Below are 23,336 nucleotides of genomic sequence, written 5' to 3'. Positions count from 1 at the left end.
TTTTCCTTCTTTCATACTGACTGAGTTTAGAAGTTTTATACTTTATCTCTGTTCTTTCCATTATATCCTAGAAAATTTTCATATAAACTTAATTTAGAGAAGTTTACTTTTAGCTATATTTTTATTCTCCATCAGAAAAAAAGTAAAAACTTTGGAAGACTTTATTTCTGCTGCTTTTCTCAACTTTTCTTATTGCTGCTTAGTATCTTAGACTTTTTTTAATTCATGAAAGGTGCATTGTTATTGCTTTATACAGCCAATATTTGTTTAGATAGGCACTAGACTGGACATTCCATGAAGGCAGGAATTTTCATTGTGGTGGTTATTTGCTATACTTCAAGTACTTAAAACAAGGCCTACCACATAGTCATTACTCATAAATAATTATTGAATCTGTTGATTGAATATACTCAAGTATTTACCAATTTTTTTTCGCATCATACCTTCCTGCATCCCTCTATAATCATTTTATTAGTGCCTGAAGATTAATTCTTTATACTTTCCTTCAGTGAGGGTTAACTGCTACCAAATTCAGCCTGTCTTGTTGTCTAAAATGTTTGTATTTTTCATTCATGAAAGGTACATTTAGTTCTAAATTCTTTTCAGCACGGTGAAATATTATTCCACAGGCTTTTGACTTCCATTGCTGACTTTGAGAATTTGTTTGTAAGGTTCCATGTAAGTACTCTTGAAGGTACTCTGTCTCTTCTCTATTTTAAAAGTTTTCTCTTTGTATTTAATTTCATATAATTTCATTATACATACCCTTCAGAGGATTTCCTTTTATTTATCCTTTCTGAGAGTCATTAGTGTTCATGAATCTGGGAACTGGTATCTTTCATCTGTTATGAAAATTCTCAGATGTCATCACTTCAGATATATGTCAGTCTCGTTCTTTCATTCTTTTTCTCTTCTATGGAACTCTGCTTAGAATAAGACATATCTTCTTACTTTATTCTCCATATCTCCAACCCTATTTTATATTTTCCATGTTTTTGGTTTTCTTCTGCATTGTTGAATATATCTTCAAATCTAACTTTCAAATCACTAATTATTTCTTTAGATGTTTGTAATCAGCCATTAACCTAAACATTGAATTAGTCAGTCACTTTTATATTCAGTGATAATATTTTTATTTCTGAAAGTTATAGTATTTTCATTTCTAAATCTGCTTTGTCATTTTCCATAGTCTCTTGCCTCTTATTCATATATTCACCCCTTCCTTTTCTTTTCGTAGCATGTTAAACATACTTTATACTCAGTCTTTAATGATTCAAATATCCCAGTAATTTGTTAGAAGTTGCTATCTATATTTTCTTCTGGTTCTCAATATGCTGCCTGGGGAAGGCTTCATGATGGAATGTTGAGTAAGCAAAATAATACACAACCTAATTGTTCACCCTATGGTAACAATTTTATAAACATTCAAAGACAGAGAAGATAAACCAAAATATTTACAATTGTTAATTACCTTAGGAAAGTGGAATTGCAGGTAATTTTTATTTTCTGTTTTATGCTTTTATTCATAGTCGATATTCTCTACCATGAATATGCATTCACTTCTCTCATAAAAAATATTTTAGAAAATGACTCGAAGGAACTTTCCCAAATAATTCCTTTTATCTTTCAATAAGATGGCTTTTTAAAGAATCCTCTCGTAGAGGATTTCAAGCAGGTCAAGAAAATTGTTCCAAACTGCTGAGAGTCTTATGGTGAATGTGACAAGGTTATATTCCAACTTTTGACATGTTCATTATTAATGTTTCACTGGTCCCTGGCCTGTCTGAATGAAGAGATGAATTCATTAGAGATGGGTAAATAAAAAAGTGATTTTCTCTCTAAATTAATATAATGACACACTTTCATGATGAATTTTCTAAATCATTTCGGGTTATACCTTCCTCTCTGTGAGTTCAATTATCTTTGTCATAAAAAGCTTTTTTTTCCATAGACAACCTTTACCCATTTTTCATAGCCTAATTTAACTATAAAGCTGTTAACATCCCATTTTAAAGCTGATGATAAATTGCCTTTTAACCTATTTGAAATTTTTTAAATTAGGTGGTATAATATTCATAGATATAACCTTACCAATTATGAGGAGAAAAAAATGAAAACATAAATATGGCTTTAACCTTGAAACCTGACAGGCGTTTGGATAAGAAAGAGATGAGCCTTTTCATGTATTTAAATTTGTCTAGACTCATAGCCCTGTGTGTTCCTGTTATGATTAGACCTTCTTAACATTTGTCTCCTACTAAATGTGTGGGAAACATATGTTTCCTATTGTTGGTGACTCAGTAAAAGAATTGCATAATCTAACAAAGTTTCAATAATAAAGAAAACTAACATTGGCATTTCCTGGTTATTTGTATATATGCTTCACACCTTTTTCTTTGTAAGTAATCAAAATAGTGTGAAAATTCAGATTGAGGCTTAGAACAACAGTGTCTCTTACCCTAAGTCTCTTAGAAAAGGTCCCTAAAATTAATCACAGTGGGCACCATATCTTATATTTTAAATGAATACCTTCTAACACCTTTTTTAAGTTATACCATGCCATCTACTAACCAAATCCATTATTCTGACATAAAATAGTAAGCAACTTATAAAACCATAAGAAGAATATCTTTTATTTTTGTGAGCCATTATTTTCTAGCATTTTAACAATTCATGTATATTCCAACTATCAATGATGCATTTTCATACACTATTTTTTGAAAAGGGCTTTTAATGTGTCTCTTTTTTTCCTCCTTTTTCTGACATTTGCTTCTACCCCATGGTTTTTGTTGTATTTAACACTAAGCAGGTGTCTTAGGAAGTAATCCAATATCATCTTGTAAATGAAGTTCTGCAGTACCCTGTATGATAATATCATTTATCCATCTGTCTTGTTACCAAGAATTTAGTGTGAGGGGTTTTATTATAGTCATTTATTCTCTCTCTGTCTTTCTCTCTCTCTCTCTGGCACATTTGAGAACATTAAAGCCCAATCAAGTATTTCAATTCCTACATGCCATCTCAACTATAGTTTGGGAACAGTGGGAGCATAGGACACATTGTCCATTTCTTCCTCTTTGCTTTTTGCATGATATCTTTTGGCTTGAATGGAGTCTTCTTCTATTTCCTGCACAATTAGCCTAACATTCACTTCAGTTTCACGGGTCCCTTAGCCTGCTTTGGTGGTACCAGCCTGTTGGCCTCATAGATTACAATGCATCTCACAGTATGTATTTCTTGGTTGTCCCTGTATAATGTGGCTGGTGAAGTTACACTTGCTTACCAATTTTGTAGAAATACTTCCCAGTTGATCTGCACTGTACCTGTGGCTTGTTTCCCCAGGTTGGCAAAACCCTTAACTGGAAGGAGTGTGAGATATAATGCATTTTCTTAGCACATTCTTGGTAGCAAGTTGGCTCTAAATGTGCTGATGCATATAGTGTGTTTCTACATTGATGTCTCTATGGGAAATCCCATTTGATTTGAGTTACAAGCAGCAAAGATAACAGTAGCATAAACGCAAACTTCTCAGAACTTTTAGAGGACAAGAATTTCAGATGATTCATAAGAATTAAGGTGCTTTTGGCTACAAGTAACAGAAAATGATTCCAACTGACTAAAAAAGAACAAAAGATCTCACTTGACTGGAAGGAAGTGTAGGGGTGGAGTGGGCTTCAGGGCTGAGGGATTCAGCAGTGTCATCAAGGGCCCCAGTGCTTTCTATCTCTCTGCTCATAATTCCAAGTGTGGCTTTATCCTCTGTGTAACAGGATGACTGCAGCAGTCCTCAGCATCATATCTACATCCAGTAACATCCAAGGGACATTCCTGTGGCTATCTCACAGGGGCAAGGAATTTTCCTTTTCTCACTGAAAGAATTCCCATTCAGGTCAAAATGGGAACATATGCTTGTTCCAGAACCAAGCGTAGGCAAGATTACTCTTGAAAGAATCCCTTCCTAAAACTGGGGTGAGTTCAGTTTCCCTTGAGACCTATGGCTACATGGAATTAAGGATATATCTAATTGAAATTGAGTTTCTAAGATACAAAAAAGTGGATAAATGAATGCTAGATGGGCAAAAATAGTCTCTACTACCTGGTAGTATCGTTAACATTGGACCCTGGAAAAATACAGAGGGAAATGAGAGTCACTGTGGCCAACTTGCTACGATCAGCGTGTGTTTTCTGAACAATAGGTTGACAAAAAGAAAAGGACAATGAGATTGCCTATCTTTTAGCCTGAAGCTCAAATAATTAATATAATTCTTTAGTGAGCAGATCCTATAGCTTGGCTCACTCAACATCCTTTCCATCCCCCTTTTCCTGTTCTTTAGTGATGGTAAAGTACTGTCCTTGATTTCACAGCCTCTCAAACAGCTTGAGTTGGCCATGAGCAGAGTTATGACCAATGAAGTTTAAGAAGAAGTCACTGGAACAGGCTGCCTCTCCAGGAAATAAATGTTACATTTGGGTATGGTGTTCAGAAGTGCAGTGTCTGCCTTGAAACCAGGAAGATAAAAGTCACATATTAAAGATGGTGGAATAAGCAGGAGCCTAGGGTCTCAATGGCATCACGGAGCTGCTCGATGATGAGCAGCCCTGAACTATCTACCCTCAAACCGTGGGTTATGTGAGGAGATACCAGTCACAGTAGTAGCTGAAAGTGATAGTAGAAAATATAGATTATCCAAATCATTTCTATACATGTATTCATATTTTATCTCACTGAATTTAGCCTTTTGTTGTTTCCCAAAGGCCAAATTAGAGAAATTCCTTAAATAGCATGTATCACAAATACCTGAACTAGTGTAGAACCAGGAAACCAACTAATCATGCTCTTGGTGCCTAAGCAGAGATGATGGCCATTTATATGAATAAAACTTTGCAGGCACAACTGCCACGTGAGCCACCACAAGCTTCACAAATCAGCAGTCCAGTTTGAGCCCACATGTCAGGCTTCCTGAAACACTGACTGCAACTGAAGTGAGCAAACAACAGTTAGTTATATTTTATCATGTAAACTGATCCTGAGATAGGTCTGAAAACATTAATATGCATGAATGGGGTTGTATGACATAAAGGAAATGAAGATTTATTTAAGGATACTTTGTTTAGCAATAATATTTGAGCTCCGTAACAGCCAAATAGTAAGCAGACGGTCTTTTACTTGCTTAAAAGCACATTGCTTAGGAAATAGGACTTTTGACTACATGCAACCAGATGACAAAAGATGTTAACTGGAGGGAAATTTGTTCTCTACCAATACATAAAAAGTACCTTTAAAATACACCATTATGGCGTGGAGAAACTATTTTCAGTTTAGTATTACAAACCCCTCAACTACTTTTATACCACAGTTTCATTCCATTTGACTCTCAACTCTTCCTACTGGGGCTTCTGCAGTCTGTTGAGGGTTTCCATTACCTTTGAAAAAACCAGCAATCATTCTTCAAAAGACATTAATGTTGTCAGTATATAATTATTGCTGGTATTAAGCATTCAATATGTTACTGAATGTAGTGCACACACAGACTACCTACTCATTGGGATAAACTAACATTCCCACAATGGAAAAAAAAGCTATTAAAAAAAAGACTTTAAAAAAGTTTTCCAGTATAAATATGATCTTAGGTAAAGTTGGGACAAAGAGGTCCCTGTGAGATATTTTACCAAAATAGTTCCATTAAAGGTAAGATTCTGCTATATTTGGAATCTGATTTCCATCAAAATAGCTCATAATCGTCTAATTTCCTACAGGTAAAACAGAAATGGAAGAATGAATCTAGATAAACATGAAGGGGCTTTTCTCCATGCCCATTTATAAAGTTGGGCTTCCCTGGTGGCTCAGACAGTGAAGAATTCAGTTGCCAATGCAGGAGACCCGGGTTTGATCCCTGGGTCCGGAAGATCCCCTGGAGAAGGAAATGACAACCCACTCCAGTATTCTTACCTGAGAAATCCCATGGACAGAGGAGCCTGGTGGCTACAGTCCATGGCGTTGTAACAGAGTTGGACATGATTGAAATGAGTAAACAACAAACAAATTCATAATGTTAAAAGTGTTAATGTAAGCTGCTTCATGGTACATGGATAGTTTATTCTCCTCAGGAATACCAACCATTAACATCGTATATCACAAGAGAAAGAGGAAGTGTTCAGGATTCAATAATATACTGGGGAATTTGTCACTAATAGATGTATGTAAAATTCAAAGACAGTGACTTTAAAATGTTTATATTACTATTTTTAGCAGTATAATCCTTTCTTGAAACCAGAGCTACAGAGGAGCCAGTGCAGAATACGGATAAAAACAGAGCTTATGGTAAAGCAGAGCTGGCATTTAAAGTCTGGCCTTCTTAGCTCACACATCACCTGAGCAGGCTCCTGAGGCACCTCTGGAGAAGTATTAGAACCCATCATAAGGTCCCAAAGACATTTGAGACACTAATGTTTTCTCCTCTATCCCTAATCATTGCACCTATTTTAGCTTCCCCGTGGGGATGATTTACATGGCCAAGAACTGGGCAGAAGGATCCCTCTCCTGGGAAACAGGAAGAGTCCTGAGTTCTAAACTGCACCTCCTATTGTCTCTCTAGTCCTCTTAAGATATCTGATTAGTGGTATACAGTGGGTATCTTAGGATTCTTTGGAATTTCCTAATTGGAAGTTCCAACTCACACTTACTGTTTTCATAGCTGTATAAAGTTGTTTTCATAGATGTATAAAGTTGATACTGCTATCAGATGACTACACAATACAGATCTCTTAAAAAATATTGATTTACTTATTTGGATGTGCAGGATCTTAGTTGAGACCTGCAAACTCTTAGTTGTAGCATGTGGCATCTAGTTCCCTGACCAGGGATTGAACCCCTGCATTGGGAGCATGGAGTCTTAGCCACTGGTCCACCCGCGAAGTCCCCCCCAAAAAGAAGTCTTTTTCCCTTCTTTTTTTCCCCTGTTTACTTTTTCTCATGTATCATATAGCACTGGATACTCTCGTAGTCACTGTGTACGTTGTAGACATACATGTGTGTTTCCTGAGTTGAAGTTTAAAACCCTCCAGATAGCTTTGGGCCAATTCTGAGAAGTCCACAGAGCTTATATTAGTATTGCTTTAAAACCTTGCTGTTGAAACCTATAAAAACAGAGTGAACTTTAGAAATGGAGTGACTATGCTATTTTGTTCTGTTGCACTAGGTCCTTTAAGCAGAGAGACTAGCCTCTGTGGGAAACATAAGGAACCACATGAGATGTGGCACTGCCACAGATGCTGTTTTCCTGTAAACTGCCTGAAAACCACGTCTTATATTTCAAGCCACCTGGAGTCCCCGTTTATGCCTTTACTTCAGATTGAATACACATCTTCATTTTTCCTAGTTAACACTTGGGCTTGTCTTGGATACATTAGGCTTTTTGTACCATACCAACAGTATACATGTAGACTCTCATGTTTTGAGGTGTATTCAGTTAGAGTTAGGTGGCAAACTCAATGCGGTTGTGGGGAGAGAGAACATGATATAGCTGCAAGGGGGAGTGGGGATCTGCCCAACTTTACCTGTGACCTTTGATAAAGGGACACAACCAAACAAAGAATGCTCAGCAGAGAGCTGGGAAAATAAATGTCTTGACCCCATTCTGTCCCACTCTTCTGCTGGCGCTTCCCATTGGTCATACCCAAAGTAAAGCTGAAGTCATCTTCTGGGGAAGGTAAAGAAAGATTGAAAAGTAGAGTAGTAAACGGTGGGGGTGCGGGGGGTAGGGAGGGAAAAACTAGCATTCTTGTAAATGCCTTTGCTGTCTAAACCTTCTTATTTGGAAATGTGTGTGTGTGTGTGTGTGTGTGTGTGTGTGCAGTCTCAGTCGAGTCCAACTCTTTGCGACCCCATTGACTGTAGTCTGCCAGGTTCCTCTGTCCATGGGATTCTCCAGGAAAGAAAACTGGAGTGGGTTGCCATTTCCTCATCCAGGGGATCTTCCCAACTCAGGGATCAAACCCGTGTTTCCTGTGCCTCCTGCTTTGGCAGGCGGATTCTTTATCACTGAGCCATCTGAGCTTCCCTAATATCAATAACAAAAGCTATTATTTATCTCAAATTTGCCATATTCCAGTTTCTGTAGTAAGCATTCTATAGGCACTATTTAAAATCTCGGTACTGTTTTTCTTCTCATTTTACTTACAAAGAGTGTGTAAATTACAGAGTTTATTTTTCAAGAACTTAAATACAAGTAAATATGAGTCAGGTCTTGAACCTAAGTAGGACTCTAAAACTCATGCTTTTCATCAATTTTTATGTAGTCTCTGATTGGTACCCCAGTTGCATTCTCAGTCAGCTGAGAATGGTTTTCTCTGTTGGAATTCTTGAATTCTTAGACTGCACTGGACAATCCCTTCCTTTATTTTTTTATTTTTTTATAAAGTTTTATTGAAGTATAGTTGATGAACAATCTCTTTAACATATAAGGTTGAAACTATAGAGCTCCATATTTTCACTTAATTGTGACAACATTAATGAGAAAACCATAAAGCTTTTCTCTTTTGTAGGAGGATGATATAACATACAGAAGTTTGGGGAGAAGACTAAAGAAATCCAGTAGTATCTGCAGATCTAAGCACTTAGCAGTTAAAATGATGAATAGGTGACCTTCCAGAAATTGAAAAAATCCTTACCTCTTATTCATGCAGGCAAATAGTAATGTAACCAACCTGATAGTGCCCCGTTAGTAATCAATTATTTCTCTCTGAGTCAGGTACCATAGAGAATGAATTTCAAAGTCACATCCTTACTTAGAACATTAGTTTATTTTCCCCAGATTACTTACAAAACACCATTTATTTATGACAAATTTTGATCATGACACAACCCACGTCATTAGCATGGCATTTAAGAGTCTAGTTTCAAGCTCTTTCTATTCAAATGGCTAGGACTAGAGCTATATAGAAAATTAATTTAACTTTTTAATATGTGAAACTATTTTCTGCAGCAATAATGGCTTTCTTTTCAAAAGGGGAAGTTTTGTTATATAAAGACACTTATTTTTCTGAACTAGAACGGACATAATCCTATACCTTAGACGTTTTATTGTTAGCACTCTAGCTTTCTATTGAATTAGACTGAAAGATAGGCTGGCTCTCAACGGGACTTCATTTTCTTGTGAAAGCAAGTTGACACTGATCTGAATTATCTTGTATCCTTGTTGAATACGCCATCCAAGCTTCCAGCAATGTGTGTATGTGTAACATATAAGTATCAGAATGAGGGGAAATTTGCCTTAGTTATCTTCCAAATCCTAGCTTACAGTCATTCATATAGAAGCCAAAAAATGAAGTCTAAGATTTCAGTTTTCTTATATTTATTATTCTTATATTTAGCATCATTTAGAATAACAATCTGGATACTTACTCTCATGTCTTCCTTATCAGTTTGTTTGAAATCATGTGAACATGACTGCCAACAAAATGCATTTAATTATTACTGCCTCTAAATAAATTCAGATTAAAACACATGTGGTCAGTATTTGCAGACAATTATTTCATGTAGCAAGCATGTAAATATTGTAATGTTAAAGAACTAATAGAATTAATTAACAGTGGAGGTTTATCATGTGTAAATCAAAGAAGATCAAGAAATTATTGACAGTAGAGAAATGTGTATATCTGTAATTTATATAAAAGACTTGAAATTTTTCAAACTTCTTTTGTCTTCATGTTTAAAATGTATTTTTTTCTTTTTATGTCTGCTTAGTATCATTTAGATATTCTGAAGGTTAATTTGGTAAAAATCTTCTTGAATAGAATTTCCTGTTCATTTAACTTATTCTGTGATAAATCAGAACTTACATTATTGAAAATGAGATGGGCTACTCATTATTTATTCCACATATATTTTTTCAGTACTGACAATGTGCCTGACATTGTACTGGACAGTAGGAAGACAAAGATTAGATTTTATTCAACTTGGCAGCTTCCATAGTGTCTAAAACATTGTTTTAAAAGCTATTGGTGTTCTGTAAATATTTGTTGAAAGAATGAAGACAAGGTCCTTGACTCTGGGGAATTACACATGCGGATAATGACAATGTTGTACTACAGGAGGAGGATAGTTCTGATACTTACAGAGCTCAGAACTTCTGGTGGAAGGAATGGGAAGTTTGCACGAAGGGGAGATATTATGACTTGACTTTTAAAAGATGGGTAGGAATTTGTTATGTGGATATGGTAATAGGAGATAATGTGGTCAAAGGCACAGCTTCAGAAAAAAATTAAGTATGCATTTTTAATATTTATTTATTTGACTGCACTGGACCTTAGTGCAGCATGTGGGATCTGGTTCCCTGACCAGGGGTGGAATCCAGGCTCCCTGCATTGGGAGTATAGAGCCTTAGCCACTGGACCAACAGGGAAATGCTTAAGTGAGCATTTTTGAAAAAAGAAGTGCAGACAAGTTTGGCTGGACAAAGTCCCATGATAAAAGGAACAAACTTGGAAAGGTTGTTGATGTTTTCAGATGCAAGCTGAGAAGGCTGAACTTTATTTGGGAGTCACTGGAGGCTTTTGAGCATAAGCGTGGTAAGATTGAACCACCGTTCATGAAGATGAATCTAGCTGCAGTGTACAGGATGAGTTGTCGCAACAGGAGATGAAAATGGGGAAATCCACTATGAGATGAATGTCATTGTTCAGGTGGAAAGTAATAATAGTCTGAGTGGCCAAACAGTGTTCCTATATTTGAGACTGATTTTGTTTCTCCAAAGTGCTTCAGACTGTTTCGAAGAGATTTCAAGAAGTTTCAAGTGTGAGGCAACCTGTGTTGCTCTAAAATAGAAACATACTGTGTAAAGCTACTTCATTTACTCACTTCTTTAGGATATCAGGCATTCTAAAATGTGCAAAACACTGGAACACAGTTATAAATCTGAACTTTTTGAGAGTCTCCGTTGGAGACTATCTTAGACCCTCACCAAGCATCTATTTAAACTTCTAAATACAATGTAATGAACCATATTACATCGATTACTATAATATATGAGATTAGAATAAACTAATCAGGAGGTGGCTGTAAGCTATCAAGAAGTATAGACCATTCTGTGTAGGCAGAGAATAAATTCTGTGTAGGCACCTGAATAAATTCTGATGCTATTAGTGTTCAGTTTCAGTTCAGTTCAGTCTCCTTCCCTGGTGGCTCAGATGGTAAAGCGTCTGCCTACAATGCAGGAGACCCAGGTTCAATCCCTGGGTCAGGAAGATCTCCTGGAGAAGGAAATGGCGACCCACTCCAGTATTCTTGCCTGAAAAATCCCATGAACAGAGAAGCCTGATAGGCTACAGTTCATGGGGTCGCAAAGAGTCGGACACTACTGAGTGACTTCACTTCACTTCGGTTCAGTCTCTCAGTCGTGTCTGACTCTTTGTGACCCCATGGACTGCAGCACACCAGGCCTCCCTGTCCATCACCAACTCCTTAAGCTTGCTCAAACTCATGTCCTTCGAGTCAGTGATGCCATCCAACCATCTCATCCTCTGTCATCCCCTTCTCCTCCTGCCTTCAATCTTTCCCAGCATCAGGGTCTTTTCAAATGAGTCAGTTCTTCGCATCAGGTGGCCAAAGTATTGGAGTTTCAGCTTCAGCATCAGTCCTTCCAATGAATATTCAGGACTGATTTCCTTTAGGTTTGATCTCCTTGTAGTCCAAGGGACTCGCAAGAGTCTTCTCCAACACCACAGTTCAAAAGCATCAATTCTGCAGCACTCAGCTTTCTTTATAGTCCAACTCTCACATGCATACATGACTACTGGAAAAACCATAGCTTTGACTAGATGGATCTTTGTTGGCAAAGTAATGTCTCTGCTTTTTAATATGCTATCTAGGTTGGTCATAGTTTTTCTTCCAAGGAGCAAGCATCTTTTAATTTCATGGCTGCGGTCACCATCTGCAGTAATTTTGAAGCCCCAAAAAATAAAGTCTCTCACTGTTTCCATTGCTTCCCTATCTATTTGCCATGAAGTGATGGGACCAGATGCCATGATCTTAGTTTTCTGAATGTTGAATTTTAAGCCAAGTTTTTCACTCTCCTCTTTCACTTTCACCAAGAGGCTCTTTAGTTCTTTTTCGCTTTCTGCCATAAGGGTGGTGTCATCTGTGTATCTGAGATTGTTGATATTTTTCCCAGCAATCTTGATTCCAGCTTGTATTAGTGTACTTTGGTAAATAATATTCAGAGTGATGGTAGTTATCACAAAGTACTTAAAATGTTTATCACAAGTTCTTTTTAAAAAAGCTGGAGTATTCTCTTTGAGGAAACTGAAGTTGTATATATTGTTTTCACTTCATAACCAAAACCAATGTCTTGAAGGGCGAAAATTGAAGTTGGAGAGGCAAATAAGACTGTCTATAAAATCATAAGTTTTTAAAAGGTCCAAGTCTTAAAAATACATTCCAGCCTCCTGGAAAACATATTTCCAACATAGAACTTAATATAAAACAATGATGGATGTTGAGGTGTCGTGACTCCATATTCATGGAAGCATTGTTTCTCCATGCAAATGCCTTAATGTATCATTTGAAATTTAAAACTTAAGGAATTTGATTTCATTCACTGTCATTTAAGTTCTCTTATTTGATTTTTTTTTCCTTCTGAAGAACAGCTGCTCTAAAGTACAGTCAATATTTCTCCCATGGCGATAGCTGCGTGCATGCATGCTAAGTCACTCCAGTCGTGTCCGACTCTTTGCGACTCTACGGCCCATAGCCTGCCAGGTTCCTCTGTCCATAGGATTCTTCAGGCAAGAATATTGGAGTGGGTCGCCATGCCCTTCTCCAGGGGATCTTCCCAACTCAGGGATCGAACCCAGGTCTCTTAAGTCTCCTGTATTAGCAGGTGGGGGTTCTTTAACACTAGCCCCACCTAGTCCAACTCAAAATTTTGATATTGGTAAAATTTGTTGTCGAAGGGTGTGTGAGTGTGTGTGTGTACGTGTGTATGTACTCAGCCTTCCTTCTTTTCCTCACTTCTGCAGATAACCAGTATCTTTATGACTTTCATCAGTTCTCAAACCTTAAAATACATACATATCACCAGAAGCAATTCTGAAAAATATGTATTCCTGGTCCTACCCTCCCTGGAGATTCAGATTCCATAGTGTGGGAAACCTGAGACTCTGCATTTTTTTTTAAATGCAGCTCTTTTTTTTTTTTTTTTTTTACCATGTTGGATCTTCATTGCTGTGTGGGCTTTTCTCTAGTTGCCACGAGTAGTGGCTACTCTCTAGTTGCGGTGTGCAGGCATCTCATTGTGGTGCCTTCTCTTGTTGCGGAGCACCATCTATGGAGATCACAGGCTTCAGTAGTTGTGGCTCCCTGGCTCTAGAGCTCAGGCTCAATAGTTGTGGTGGCTTAGTTGCTCCCTGGCATGTGGGATCTTCCCAGATCAAGGATAGAACCTGTGTCTCCTGCATTGGCAAGTGGATTCTTTACCACTAAGCCACCAGGGAAGTCTGGGGATGCTACATTTTGATCAGCCCCACTAGGTAATTCTGAGGCAGGGGTAACTTAAGTTTTCTGTATGTGGCTAAAACTTAAGCCCTCTGTCTCTTTTCTTTTGTTGGGTGTCATGGTCCTGATTTTCAGTAGCTACTATCAATTGCTTAGGGCTTCCCTGGTGTTGGGTCTCAGTGGTAGAGAACCTGCTTGCTAATGAAGGAGACCCCAGTTCAATCCCTGAGTTGGGAAGCTCCCCTGGAGAAGAAAATTGCAACCCACTCCAATATTCTTGCCTGGAGAATCCCATGGACAGAGGACCCTCGTTGGGCTACAGTCCGTGAGATTGCAAGAGTTGGAGACAACTGGGTGACTAAGCACATCAGTTATTTAATTCAATTAATGAGTAAAGTCAAGCAGCGTAGATAGCCAGGAAATCTTCTCTACTGAGTGAGAAAAATGATGTGCCCTTATAGAGTCCGATTATTATTAGCCTCACCCCACCTTGAGAGCTACAGTTTTACACTGTCAATCCCCAGATGTTTTATAGTAAGTTAGATGATCTGATTTATACTAGGTGCTGAGATGTTTCCAAAGACAGATCACTTCCAAGGGTAGTTCCTTTTATGCATTTAATTACATTTGGGTTCCAATCCAATTCAAAACTATGTCTACAAAGGTTGGCATTTAGTCAGCTAAACACTTGAACACTTCTTTGTTCCTAAGGAAGAAAGTACAAGACTAATTTCTGTTCAGGTAATTGCAGGTGCAGGTTATGTTTGCAGTCTTGAAAAAGGAAGTGTCTCAGTGAAGGAAAATTAAATGAGAGGGTTAAGTGCATGACCTGGAAAGGATATTTGAATCACTTGTGATTTTCTGTCCTGGTTTAGAATTCATCTTTCCTTTGAGGTGGGACCACATTATCAGCTGTGTTCCTCTTAACAGGAGCAAGTTGGGTACTGGAGGAAGACAAAAGATAGAAAAAGAGCCAATCACAGTTGCCTTTTAAAGATATATACAATAAAAGGATAAATAAAAACACATTATGAAAAAAATAATGGAATGCTTCCCCATCCACTAAAGACAATGACATTCCATCTTTAGGTCTCCTTTTAAACAGTTTGCTTTAGGATGAACTTTTTCAGCTGCAATTTCAGCTGTCATTTTGTTGTCATAAAATATATCCAAAGTATTCAATCTGATAAAGAAGTGTCTCTGGGGAGTATCAGCATTACTAAGACAGGTAACTGGAGACCCTCTTCCCTTCAGTGTGGAGACCATGAGCACCTTTGTCCTTCTAACAAGCTCCCAGAAGGTACTGATGCTGCCTGTCCATGGGCCACACTTGGAGAAGCACAGATTTAACATGTACTGCATACTCCTAGTAAATATAGTATGCAGTGCATAATTAATTTTTCTTTATATGCATAGTCATTGAGCTGTACTTCAGATATTGAATATGGAGGAAGAATTTATTCCACAAGATTTTACTGAGAACCTACTATGTACCAGGCACTATTCTAGACATTGGGAAATATGTCTCTTCATAACAGACAAAAGTGGTGCTTATATTCCAGTGGGAGAAGATAGACAATAATAAATAAGCATGTAACATATCAGGGGATGATATTTGCTATTAACAAAAGTGAGAGAGAGTGTGAGGCTAGAGAGGGAACAGTAGGTGAGAGTAAAGTGACCATCGAAGTTCTCTCTGAAGAGGTAATATTTGACTAAGGATTTGCAAGCAGTAAGAGAGCAGGAAATGCAGACTTGATGCACGTTATGGTCAGAACCTGAAGTCAAGCCAGGCAGAGTTCAAATCCCCAGTCTGTAAAATGGGGGATAATAGTAACTCTCCTCATAGTATCGTTATGAAAAAAATTTTTTTTTAATTTATTGAAGTACAGTTGCTTTACAATGTTGTATTAGTTTCTACTGTTCTGCAAAATGAATCAGCTGTATGTATACATATATCCCCTTTTTTGGATTTCCTTCCCATTTAGGTCACCACAGAACACTGAGTAGAGTTCCCTTTGCTACATAGTAGATTCTAATTAGTTTTCTATTTTATATATACCACTATAATAACATAGTATATTAAAGTAGTTCAAATAGTGCATAGTGTATAGTATTATATGTGAGATAGATTCACTATGAGGATAACGAAGCTAAAAGTTCAGTCCCCTCACTCATATGTACCTCTTCTGAGGCCCTCTATTGAATTTTGTATATGAAATGCCATATTCTTCCTTTAAAAAAAAAATACCCTAAATTGTATGAGCCCCAGACCTTACATAACCTGAACCTAGCCCTGATCTTAGCTACCATTTGTTTATCTCTGGGATAAATGATTCCAGACAAAGGCAACAAGATGTGCAAAGGCCCAGAGGCCAGAAGAAGACATTGTAACTGGAGGAAAGTCCATGAGAGACAAAAAGAGTGAGTGCAGAGGTGAGTCAGAGGTGACCAGGGGTAGATCATAGGCAGAGAGATATGGGAAAACACTGGAAGTTTTGAGAATAGGGGAGATCTGAATTGATTCATGTTTTAATAGGCCACTCTGACTAACGTTTAGAAAATAGATAATTGGGTGGGATAGGATTAGAAGCTGAAGTCCCATGAAGAGGCAACAAATTAGGAAGGAGATAATGGTGCCCAAAGCTAAGGTGAAAGTGGCAGGTGTTGATAGTTTCTGAATATATTTTGATAATGGAACAAACAGGATTTGCTGACAGAATGTGTATGTGAGAGAGCTGCTACTGGTGATTGGAAAGTTTGGATCTGATTATGTGACTGAGAATCAGGATTGGACATGTATGTGAAATGGAAATAAGGAGTTTGTTGTGAGATGCCCATTTTATCTGTAAGATTAAGGCTTTTTCATTCCAGGATATGTATCTATCTATATGTATATATATATAGATAGATAGATATCCTTGATGGACATTTTTCAGAATCACTACAATTAAATTACTTTATAGTCATATATGTTATAAAATTCTATCCAGAATGCACTATATAGGCTCTTTGGAGCTATAACACAGATGATTTTATGGCAAATTAATTTTTGAAATAGGATGGAAGTAGCTTTCTCCTAATAAAGCCTATATTACATATATCATTATCTGTTGACTTTTTAGGAGCATCTAAAACATTCTTGATTACTTTTCCATCTAACACAGCATTTTAAGTCCATCTTAGCAGCTTCAACACATTCTATTTTGTTTGAATTTAGTTCTTCCACCTTGCACAGGCTTTAAGTTTTGCCATGGGTATGGGATTTTTAAAGATACTTCATAGTATCTTTTAAAGGTACTATGTCTGAAAGAGCTAAGTTTATTTTTATTTAAGAAAATACTTTAAACGATATGATCATTGATCCCCAAGTTCCAAGCATAAGCTGTTCTCTACACAGAGAAATATCCATTGGGTTTCTTTTCTTTTTCTTTAATTAAAAATACTACATATGTCAAACTTGTAAAAGATAAAAAGAAGGATTTAAAGAATAGGCTTATATTTTCTCATTTCTCTCGGCCTTTATCAATTTACCCTCCATAGCACTATCGTGAGTCCTTCCCTTTTATGTCCCATGATATGGAAGATTTCAATTTGAAATATCTTATCTACCTAGAGAATACTATCCATATGATTAAAAATATTTTATTCTATTAGACTCTAAGGCCCTGGGGAGAAGGTTCATGTTCACTCATCTTCAATAATCTACTGCTTGACCACTCTGCTGTGCTGACTCACTCATTCGTGTCCGACTCTTTGCCACCCCACACCTTCTTGACCACAGTAGGTGCTAAAGATGTTACATGAATAAAATTTGTAATTATTTGTATTGAGGATGAGCTCTTTGTAGCATTTTATTTTTGTCTAAAGGAGACCTCATATCCATAAGGCAGTGACTATCAAACAGCTTAAGAATGGATGGTGTGTTAAAGGCATGTGACTTCAAATTCCAAGTCTATCCATTTTTGGTTTTATTCATTTGTCTGAACTGTATTTCTGAAATGGAATTAATAGTATTTGTCCTACTTCACAGTGTTGTAGTCAGAATTGAGTAAAATACTATATAGAAAAACATGATCTAGAAAGTACCAAAGATTGTATCTGGACCTATCTAATCTGGAAGAATTTTTATTGACAGTGTCTAATCCTTATTCTGAGAATAGTGTACTTTGCTATAGTTTCCAAACATTGTGCATAGCAGTGGCAAAATGGACTTTCAAAAACTGCATTTTCTTAATATAATTTACAAAGGTTCAATCATTTAACTTCAACTCCCATTACAATATAAGAGTCTTTTTAGGCTAAATTAGCTATCTTTTGAGATTCATATGTGGAAAATAATCCAGTATAGGAAGGCTTACTGAAAAAGTCCTCTGACATTTGATTTTGAAGTTGACATTTCAATTCAATTATTCTGAACTTAGGGTTTGTTAAACCAATGAATAAATTTGAGGGCTAAAATATCCCTGTACCTTTGCATATCATTCATAACTTCTTACACATTAGCCAGAATTAGAAAAAGAAATAATCATCTACCCTGCCTTAAACTGAAATAGAATAGTTGACACATTTAAACAATAATGATGAGAATAAGTGACACTGATAAAAGTTTCACTGAGTCATTATGAAGCCCATCATAGCTCTATTGAGTGATCATATGCAAATTTCCATATAATTCAACACTTTATCCTAATTATGGGCTTCCCAGTTGACTCAGTGGTAAAGGATCCACCTGCCAATGCAGGAGACTCAAGAGATGTGGGTTTAATCCCTGAGTAAGAAAGATCCCCTGGAGGAGGAAATGGCAACCCACTCCAGTATTCTTGCCTGGGAAATCCCGTGAACAGAGGAGCCTGGTAGGCTACAGTCCACTGGGGCTCAAGGAGTTGGACATAACTTAGTGACTAAACAACATCCTAATTATACTAACATTTCAAATAATATTTCTTCTTTAAATATATTTTCTTATTTTCCCATCCTTCAAGAAGTATTGATTCACCAATAACCAACTCTCAGACTCTTTGAATAAATAGTTGAATGGGGTTGACCCAATCAATAGATTCTAAAGAGCAGAAGCTGGGAGCTCCTTATGTCCATATCTCTACTTCTCAAGTAGCAGAGAGACTAAATCATGTTCAGAAGAATTTCAGGCTACAATGCTAGAAATGGCCTTTAGCCATTTGCGTTCTCAAAGTAAGGACAATATGAATCAGGCTTTAGGAGATGGGGTTTGGAAGTGGGCCTGAGAGCCAGGGAAGAATGGAATAAGATATAATGCTTCTAAATTAGAATTCATGAGAAAAATTAGAGACAGTATCTCTGGAGACTGAGGACCCTGTTGCTCTTATTCACTATTGTAATTTCCATGGGTAGTATGTGGAACATAAATATTTATTGGCTTGCAAAATGCTGTTGTTCAATTGTGTTTGTACATGCTTCTGCTAAGATGTCATGTGAGCAAACCAGATGCAATGAGTACACTATGGAAAGAAACAACAAACTGCTGAAAACAAAAAAGTGAATAAGGTGTGGTTCTTGCCCTCCAATTCTAGGCAATTAATCTCCTGTGGAACTCAGCTTAGAGAAGGAAACACTTACATTTTCTGGAAGAGAAGGGTCTCAAAGGATGAATAGAAACTGGCCAGAAGACAAAAAAAAAAAAAAGAATGAAATCCCAGGAAGAAGCAAAAGGATGTGCAAAATTTTGGGGCTGTACAAAATGACAGGTTGTTTGGAAGATGTCTTACAATTTAATATGAATGTGATGACAAATGACAGTAGGAAAATAGACATGAATCAGATTATGAGGCATCTTCAACAGTGTGCAAAGGAATTTGGAGTTTGTTAAGACTAAGCCTCAAATAGTTCTAGTTTAGGTATGACCCAAATATTTTACTCTTTTTAGAGGGAAATTTAGTTTTGTAGTAAAAGTATTACACTGACCTAAAGGAGCATACTTTTAAGTCATGAAAGTGGAGAGCCTTTAGTTCTAAGGAAGAAAGAAAGTATATACTTTGTCAGAAGCAGTGATAAAACAGTCACCTCTCCCCTCCCTTTCCAACATTATCTACTTAAAAATCTTTTATCTCAGCCTCCAGGGATATTAGATTCCAATATGTGTACCCTCTAGTTCTATTTTATAAGAGTATTAATAACCTCATGTGTATTTCTGATTATGATTAATATACATAAAGGATTAAATTTATGGTAGTTCACAGTTTTAGTCATTGTTCATATAGTTTTTTTTTTTATCATGTTGTCAATCTGTAGAACCACTGATGACATTATCAGGAACCAGCATCACAACTAAGAGGGTATGTGAACCTAAAGTAGCAGAAGGAGATATAAGACATGGTCATGAGACAAATAGAAATGATTCTGTTTCTCTTAGATTCTTTGCAAGGACTGAGAAAACATCGTATTCTAGGTATATTTGGTAGGAATGATTTAATATGTGCCATTGAGAAGAATGGGATTATAAAGGATGAAATGAAAGCCATACTCTATCTGCCTTACAAATAAAATACCTATATTATCTCTGCATTCCAGAATATCTAGTATCCTTATATAAAGGAAAACAGTTAACAAGTAATTATTTCTTTCCTACCCATTATATCCAAGCCACCAAATACAAGCCCTGTTTTCAGTTTGAAGAAAGAAGGAATAGTCACCTACTAAACTTGAGGATGTGAGTAGGCAATAGAGGTAAAAAAGGAAAGTTGGAAAGAGAAAGCTTTATGAACATCTCTGACTTTCTACTACAAAGAAAATTTAACATTTCGTGCATAAAACTAAATATCTCTTGTTAGGCAGCATATGATCAAATCAAAGGAGTAGCAAATATCACCTGCCACTGACTGACTGGTAAAAGGAAAATGTGCTCATGTAGGTCAAGACTCACTTCTCAATGCCTCATAAGCTCTCCCACCCCACTCTTATTTCTTCAGCAAATACCCACTGTCACTTTTTTGGCAAGCAAGTGTACACACATGTGTGCATACACAAACTTACACAAGCACATTGTTACATATCACATTTCCTTCTAGATCTGTTCATTGTTTAAAGTCCTGCCTGGATTCTTCCTTAATGAGTATCTGTTGGCTTTGATGTTCACTGTCAGGGATAAAGGATTTTTACAAATGTCTGATGCATGCTGCTCAAACCTGTGACATTGAAGAAGATGTTATTCATTAATAAATGGTTGGGGAGAAGCTCAAAGATTAATAAATGCTGTCATGGTTGCTGATGGAATAGGATACAAAAAAAAAATACCCCCTATTGCCCTCTTGCTAGTTTAAAGTACAAATATCAAGAAAAAAGTGTATTTAAGGTACTTGGTCTAATAAAATTCTCTTCAGATGTAAAGTAATCATTCTATTGGTATAGACTAAAAAAAATTCAACCCCATAAATTCTTCCAGAATTACCTTATATGATAAGATAAAAATATAAAGTTCAGAGTATATAGATGCATATATATATGTCCACATACATGCACATGTATGTGATAAAATTGATGATAAATAGATATAAATGGATGAAAAATAGGTAGGTAGATAGTCTTCATTCTTCCTTGCTGAATTAAAGAGGCAGAAAATGAAAACTAATTGTGTTTCTACAGTGGTCAGATTTTCATCATATTTAGTAAGGGGCATGAGAAATGCTGGGCTGGATGAAGCACAAGCTGGAATCAAGATTGCCGGGAGAAATATCAATAACCTCAGATATGCAGATGATACCACCCTTACGGCAGAAAGAGAAAAAGAACTAAAGAGCCTCTTGATGAAAGTGAAAGAGGAGAGTGAAAAAGTTGGCTTAAAGCTCAAAATTCAGAAAACTAAGATCATGGCATCCGGTCCCATCACTTCATGGCAAATAGATGGGGAAACAGTGGAAACAGTGGCTGACTTTACTTTTTTGGGCTCCAAAATCACTGCAGATGGTGATTGCAGCCATGAAATTAAAAGATGCTTACTCCTTGGAAGGAAAGTTATGACCAACCTAGACAGCATATTAAAAAGCAGAGACATTACTTTGCCAACAAAAGTCTGTCTAGTCAAGGCTATGGTTTTTCCAGTAGTCATGTATGCATGTGAGAGTTGGACTATAAAGAAAGCTGAGTGCTGCAGAATTGATGCTTTTGATCTGTGGTGTTGGAGAAGACTCTTGAGAGTCCCTTGGACTGCAAGGAGATCCAACCAGTCCATCCTAAAGGATATCAGTCCTGGGTGTTCATTGGAAAGACTGATGTCGAAGCTGAAACTCCAATATTTTGGCCATTTTATGTGAAGAGCTGACTCATTTGAAAAGACCCTGATGTTGGGAAAGATTGAAGGCAGGAGAAGAAGGAGACGACAGAGGATGAGATGGCTAGATGGCATCACTGACTCAATGGACCTGAGTCTGGGTAAACTCTGGGAGTTGGTGATGGACAGAGAGGCCTGGCATGCTGCGGTTCATGGGGTTGCGAAGAGTCGGACACAACTGAGCGACTGAACTGATCTATTTTTATTTTTAGATCCTGGTTATTCTGACCCACACTTAGGTTCTCAGCTGTGGAGCGGAAGGTTGCCTAAGTGGTCTTGCAGTATCACACCTTCTTATATGAATCACCTATAGAGCACTTTCCCAGGATGCCCTCAAACACTTCCCAGAAATTTTATGGACAATGTTCTACTCTGAACACTTTTAAATTTAGAAACTAATTTAAAATCTGCCTCTGGGACAATTGTGTTTATTCTACTTGGAGCTCACCTCAGGAATTGTACTTATTTCTGAGATGACAAATATAAATTTTGTCTCTTGAGAAAAGTCCCAGTAGGAATAGCTGGCTGGAGTATTAGGAACAATTCTAAGGTATTTCTCATCAGGGAGGACCGTTGTGATCTATTAGTGATGCCTGCCATGGGCAGGATATAGGACTGGCTAGGTTTGGATTTAGTCTAATGCTTCTTCCCCACAAAAGTCCCTCAACTATGTGGCTAGAGCAGTCATTCTTTTTAAGGATTATCTTTTACCTACATCTGAAATCTAGCTGCCTCACAATACATGGTGCACATCCTTTCTAACCTCCCAACAAGGTAAAACTACTTCTATGACTGGCCTTCTAATTAGATTGGTGCAATCATAATTGCAGCTTCGGACCATGAATTTTAAATCATTATAATTAGGCTCAAACACATCTTTATTAATCAAACTAGGAACCATTACAATCAACACATTTTTGCCAATGAGAAATAAGGTGGTTTATTCCTGTGGCGTAAAACTCCATGCTTCAGGATTCAATGAACTCTTGGAAAGCATTTTCTGCCTCCTGCTGGCTATGGAAGCATTTTCCCTGCAAAAAGTTGTCAAGATGCTTGAAGAAGTGGTAGTCGGTTGGTGAGAGGTCAGGTGAATATGGTGGGTGAGGCAAAACCTCATAGCCCAATTTGTTCAACTTTTGAAGCATGCGTTATGTGACATGTGGTGGGGCATTGTCGTAGAGAAGAATTGGGCCCTCTGGTGACCAATGCCAGCTGCAGGCATTACCGTTTTCAGTGCATCTCATCGATTTGCTGAGCATACTTCTCAGAGGTAATGGTTTCGCTGGGATTCAGAAAGCTGTAGTGGATCAGACCAGCAGCAGACCACCTAACAGTGACCATGACCTTTTTTCTGGTGCAAGTTTGGCTTTTGGGAGTGCTTTGGAGCTTCTTCTGAGTCCCATCACTGAGCTGGTCATCACCAGTTGTCGCATAAAATCCACTTTGCGAGGCACGTCACAATCCAATAGAGACATTGTTCATTGTTGTCGTGTAGAATAAGAGAAGATGACACTTCAAAACGATGGCTTTTTTGATTTT

General features: G+C 37.2%; 1 protein-coding gene and 1 non-coding gene across 3 annotated transcripts in view; both read left to right on the top strand.

The window, feature by feature from the left end:
• Positions 1 to 23,336, top strand: part of IL1RAPL1 (interleukin 1 receptor accessory protein like 1) — a 1,447,392-nt gene that overhangs the window by 1,277,517 nt on the left and 146,539 nt on the right. The window lies entirely within an intron of this gene.
• Positions 11,173 to 11,245, top strand: TRNAC-ACA (transfer RNA cysteine (anticodon ACA)). The gene has a single exon. It is a non-coding gene; the product is annotated as a tRNA-Cys (tRNA).

Source organism: Giraffa tippelskirchi, chromosome X (genome assembly GCF_054371585.1).
Source record: "Giraffa tippelskirchi isolate mGirTip1 chromosome X, T2T-mGirTip1v1.2.pri, whole genome shotgun sequence".
In the NCBI taxonomy this organism is placed as follows: Eukaryota; Metazoa; Chordata; class Mammalia; order Artiodactyla; family Giraffidae; genus Giraffa; species Giraffa tippelskirchi.
The sequence above is the reverse complement of the archived record's forward strand: the minus strand, read 5'-3'. Positions and strand labels throughout refer to the sequence as shown.